This window comes from Propithecus coquereli, unplaced genomic scaffold (genome assembly GCF_000956105.1).
Source record: "Propithecus coquereli isolate 6110/MARCELLA unplaced genomic scaffold, Pcoq_1.0 Scaffold62, whole genome shotgun sequence".
In the NCBI taxonomy this organism is placed as follows: domain Eukaryota; kingdom Metazoa; phylum Chordata; class Mammalia; order Primates; family Indriidae; genus Propithecus; species Propithecus coquereli.
Window position 1 is genome coordinate 7,134,200 of NW_012152174.1, and position 6,137 is coordinate 7,140,336.

At 37.8% G+C, this 6,137-nt stretch overlaps 1 pseudogene across 1 annotated transcript in view; it reads right to left on the minus strand.

Annotated features, from left to right (window-relative positions):
• Positions 1-264: 264 nt before the first annotated feature.
• LOC105822528 overlaps positions 265-6,137 on the minus strand; it is a 12,571-nt pseudogene continuing 6,698 nt past the window's right edge. Inside the window, exon 2 of the transcript XR_001138106.1 lies at positions 265-1,022. The product of XR_001138106.1 is annotated as an elongation factor 1-alpha 1 pseudogene (transcript). The remainder of the gene's footprint in view (positions 1,023-6,137) is intronic.

The window sequence follows — 6,137 nt, forward strand, 5'->3', positions numbered from 1 at the left end:
GCTTCCTTACAGCTTGGATGCAGAGAGCTGGGTTCTGCTCCATCAAATGTCTCCCGGACTTACTGTGATCAAATGCACGTATCCACTGCTGCCCACAAAGATAATAAGTTTCAAAACCTGTTAAGACGTTAGAAAGACCAGATTGCTCAATGTCACGCCCTCCCAGGATTTCCAGTTCTGACGCTCACCGAGCCCACACCTGGGGCTCTTCATTTCCTCACTCGCTCAGCAGCTTCCGGGATCCTGACGTGAGAGAGAAGGTTCTTTTTTTTTTCTCATTAAACTTTGTTTTAATGGGTCTCAAAATTCTGTGACAGATTTTTGGTCAAGTTGTTTCCATTAAAAAGTACTGATTTTAAAAACTAATAACTTAAAACTGCCACACAAAAAGAAACAAAAGTGGTCCACAAAACATTCTCCTTTCCTTCTGAAGGTTTTACGATGCATTGTTATTAACAACCAGTCTTTTACTATTAAACTTAAATGGCCAATTGAAACAAACAGTTCTGAGACCGTTCTTCCACCACTGATTAAGAGTGGGGTGGCAGGTATTAGGGATAATATTCATTTAGCCTTCTGAGCTTTCTGGGCAGATTTGGTGACCTTGCCAACTCCAGCAGCCTTCTTGTCCACTGCTTTGATGACACCCACAGCAACTGTCTGTCTCATATCACGAACAGCAAAACGACCCAGAGGAGGATAGTCTGAGAAGCTCTCGACACACATGGGCTTGCCAGGAACCATATCGACAATGGCAGCATCACCAGATTTCAAGAATTTAGGACCATCCTCCAGCTTCTTTCCAGAGCGGTGATCAATCTTTTCCTTCAGCTCAGCAAACTTGCAGGCAATGTGAGCTGTGTGACAATCCAGTACAGGAGCATAGCCAGCGCTAATTTGGCCTGGATGGTTCAGGATAATCACCTGAGCAGTGAAGCCTGCTGCTTCCATTGGTGGGTCATTTTTGCTGTCACCAGCAACATTGCCATGACGAACATCTTTGACAGACACATTCTTGATGTCTCAAACCCAGCATGGTGGTCACGTTTGCTCCAGTCAATGTTACAACTGAAGTAAAGTCTGTTGAAATGCACCATGAAGCTTTGAGCGAAGCTCTTCCAGGACAACGAGAGAAGGTTCTTTTAAATTACAACTCATTCTTCTGTTCTGGTGCACCCTCACTCCAGGTCTTCTCTGAAATGTCTTCCTTACTTCTTTCCAATAATATTTTGGATTTTTTAAAATGTAATACGTGTTTGTTTTGGAAAATATAGTACAGTACATAAATTTAAAGCCATCTATAGTCCTACATCCAGAAATAATGACTACTGAACATTTTATACTTGCTTCCATTATTTCTCCTATGAGCATTTTTTATAGTTGTGTGACCTTAGATGAGTTATTTATCTTCCCTGTATTCAATTTTCCTCTCTGTAAAATAAGGAAATAATCACCCACTTCATAAGGTGATTATGAAGATTAAATAAGTTAATATTTGGAAAGCACTTGGAAGCATGGAGAACACAAATTAAGAACTATGTACATTTTAGCTATCTTAATCCTATAAATTGTTGCATGAGAAACAGTATTAGGGGAATTCAAAAGGTAAGAAACATATCACAGTTAACTAATAAAAATTTTAAAACATTAAAATTCCGAGGTAATGCTGATGCTGTGGGTCCAGGGAACCACACTTTGAGAACCACCGCCTAATATTACATAATCATAAGAAAAACCAACCACGAATGAGAAAAGCACTAATAAGGAATGGGAGTGTTTATGTTCTAGTGAACTTCCCCTCTGGGGGAAGGTTTGAGAGGGATTTGAGAGGGGTTCTTGCCACCAAGAATAACATGGTAAGTGGAAATGATGGCTTATATTAAATAAAAGAGCTATGAGGTGCTGCTCACCTATCACTTTGGTTCCAGTCATTTCTAGGTAGTAACCTTTTAGTTATACATCCGTATTGTCTTGCCCAGGATATTCCATCAGCATGCTTGGAAGAAATCACCAGAAATTGGAAACCCAGGCCAGAGAAAAGCAGGTACTCAGACTCCCTGTGCCTGCGTAAGCGTTCAGGACAACTCGCCCTGACTTTGCCATCACTCCAAGGTGCCCAGAGGATGGGGAAAACCAGAGTCAACATGAACATTTACGCCTTCTAGAAAACATCATGCTGTTGCTATTAATATTCAGCTTTTTCTCTAATATATTATGAACATTTCTCTATTTTCTTTTTAAAAACTTTAATCTGTTTTATAACATTCCACCATATGATGTACCATAACTTATAAGTAGTCCCTTTTGTTGGGTGTTTTCACTTCTTTAATTTTCTCTATTAAAAATAACTCCGTGCTTACTTTTTATCCATTGTTTATATTTTATTCCTTTCATGTATACAACCAAAAATTCTCTGATTTGGTAGTGGTATGCCATAAGTACAAAGGTTTAGAACCACTGCACCAGAGTTTGGTAACTATATTAGAAACTCTGGAATCATTACAATAAGTGTTCTATTAATAATAATGCCTTTTTCCCAACAAAAGTAATAACTGGCAGACTTTTGTTGTTGAAAAAGCCATCCAACTGCCTGTTACATAACACTGTAAAGTGTTTGTCTCCAAGATGTTGAGGTATCAACAGGAACCCTACAAAATGATTTGTCTGTTTCCACAATTTTGGTTGTGAACAGACTGATGTGTTGGCTTGTAAGACTGTTGTGGTGCCTGATACATAGAAGGATAAACAAATATTTTGAATCAATAAATGATTAAACACTGAAATATTCACTTATAAACAGAAGTCATTCTTAATATTGGTTAAATACCATAGTAATGGAAGAGAAATAAAATATCATCATTTGGGGTAAAATATATAATACATTGCTGGAGTCTATTTGCTTTTCATAGTTCCTCTGTTGTCAGGCTAAAACATAAGCAGTTAAGTTAGAATTAGTCCCCAGAGGTGAGAACAGAACATCTGAGAGATAACAACACACTTATCCACCTTATTGAGACCATCTGCAGTAAACCGTCAGCTCCACCTTTTTCCTCACAGTGGCTGCTAGACTGCCAGATCATGGGTGATTTCTGATAAAAGGATCTCCACTCATTAAATAATGCTATAAAGGGGCTATCACTTTTGATCAGTGGTTCTCAACCCTTGCTAAATATCCTGGGGAGCTTTTTGGAAAAAGAGCTTGCTAGAAGTAGATAGAGACCTGTTAAAAACTATTAATGTCCAGGTCTCACTCCAGGGCAATCAGAGCCACCATGGTGGGGGACAGAGCAGGCATCAGTAGTTCATACAAGGTCCTCCGGTGATTCCAAGGTGTCACCACAGTTAAGGAGCACTGCTTTAGAAGACATAGATAGCCAACATAGCATAACCTCAGTACCCTATGACTTCAAGAGAACTATGATCTCAAAAAGTCCTCCAGGCATTACTTTGCTGTGTAGAGACAGATTAATAGTTCTTTAGGCATTGATTAGCTGTATCAGAACTAGAAGTAATGTACCTCTCCAGAGGCCATAAATAAATGTTGTCAAGTTGCAAACTTGTGGAATAATCTGGCAGAGTGACGAAATGCCAAACAGGAATAATTGGTGGGCAATCCTGGCACTAACATATCATTAGGATAAATTGGAAATATGGTACCAGTTATTTTGGATTTTCAACATTTTTTATAGTAACTACTAAATTGGAATAAAAATGCTCGTGCTCAAATTGACAGTACCCTTAAATGGCAAGAAAATCTCAGCTCCTCTGGACACGTTATCTCTGAGATTTCCATGATGTAAATTGTACCTTATCCTGCAAGAAAGCCACCATCCCTGAAGCCTGCCAGTTCATCCCACTGAGAGGCAAGTAAACCGCATTCACGACCTGCTCAAATTCTATAACTGAATAATGAAAGTGTGGAATTTTGATCTTGGACTGAGTGACTTAATTATTTAATTTACTTTATTATATACATATATACAAGTAAATATGTATATAATACTATATATTTACTTTTATATATATAAATATATGTCTTCAAATATTAATATATATGTCATATATATGTGTTCTAATAGGCAGGCCACCTACTTTGGAAATTGTACATAGTAAATTTGAACATAAATAGGTATACATCTTTAAGAGTAAATAATTTTATCACCCATGCTAAATAATTATTAAACAAATATTTAAAGACAATTAGTTTGAAGAGACACCACACAATTAGCCTGCCTGAAACGTCCACGTGAGTCAATCAACCCCAAGCCCTTGCCAAAATGTCATATAAACGAACACAGATTTGTGCACTCTTAGAACAAAATTATTAATATCCAATTCCTTAGCCTCTAAAACTAGTCTTTAACTATCATGTGTCTTGAGTGTTGCTGTGGGTAAGTTATCGTGGCAGAGGAAACTGACTCTGCCAAGTTCATACTCCCCCTTCCAAAGTACAGAGTTGTTACTGAGAAGCAGCTACCCAGCCGAAAATGGCATTCCTGAGTCTACGTGGGACCTGTGACTCATTCTCGCCCAGGGAATGTGTGTGAGGGCCATGGGGGCAATGTGGTAAGGAATCAGTGTGCCTTCCCGCCACGCTTTCCACGGAGTGTGAACATAGAGACACGCTGAGGATGGCGGAGCCTCAAGATGGAAGAAGACTGGTTTCCTGACTCAGAAGAAAGTTAGCCATAAGCCAAGAATATCTACTTGAGACTTCATTGAATGAGAAATAATGTTTAGACCACTATGCATTTCGAGTGTTTTTACAGCAGCGAGCATCACACTAATACAAATGCTGTATCTGGCCCTATTAGACCTGATACAAAACCCTTCAGTGATGCTTTTTCTAAAGTTTGTTGTGACCGGTCAAAAACACGTTTAACTTCTAACAATAATAAATATGAGACTTAATGGGAAGGTATATTTTGTAGTAGCTGACATTCAGAAACAAATATATTTTAAAAAATTAAAAGTTTCTTACATAATTTTTACTCTCCTATGAAAATAAATTTTGAGTTTAATAATTAGAGTTAACTTGTTTCCAAAATTAAAATTTAGTTTCATACCTTCAGCTAACTGGAGCTCAGCTCACCACTATAGATGCAAATGTGATATAAACCTCCTTATATGTGTCCTCTCAGGTTTTTTCACAGGATCATTTTTACCCAGCATTTATTTATGAAACAGGAGTAATTCATGTTCTGTTTCCTCTCACCATGAAAAAAATATATTTTTATATGAAAATCTACATACTAAAATTCAGCATATCACCAATGAGATTCCTTTTCTGGGAGAGGGTTCTATCTGAGAACCAGGAAGAAAAACAGGAGGTTTTATGGTAATGCTGGTATGTCAGCATCAAGGAAAGCCGGTAGTAGGGATAAGAATCTCCGATGGCTCTCAGAGCTCTAAAGCCACTGGACAGCTCCCCAACTACCCAAAAACGATGCAAGGCAAGCAGGTAGCAGATAGAAATGTTACTAGGCTGGCTATATTCTTGTTCAGGGTCTTTTGACCAACTAGATATTTGTCTCTGGACAAATACTGAACCTCCTTTGGTCTCATTTTTCTCAGTTGTAAGCCATAAATAAGAATAGGTAATTCATATGGTCCCTTCACGTTCAAAACAAGACTTCCATGAAAGTTTATCACTTCCCTGGAAAGGACCTTTTTGCAGTATATGTACCCATTAGATCTAAAAATTCAAGGATTGCACAAGCATGGATCCAATGGACGTCGTCCCTGGTAGCTGCCGTAGCCACAGTCCTTCAGTTGTACCTGGGAAATGATGTAATCATATAAATGCAGACACTGGGGAATGTGATTTAACCTACTGTTATTAATATTTGGCAAACAGATTTTTTTCAGGAATATAATTGTCGTAATCTTTTGAAGAACACTTTTCATCAAAAATGTTTGCATTTATACTTATTCAGGAATTGACAATATGGAAATTTCTCTCAGGACCACTTCAGATCATAAGTTAGATACTCCTGGAAACTGTATTAACATTTGAAACATCATATTAGAAGAAACCTAATAATTAAGTGGCAGAAGGTATATTACGTCAGATCTGCTCATGCAGATTTTCAGGTAACCAAGACTTAGTTTCAAACATAAACAATAAATGAATAAAG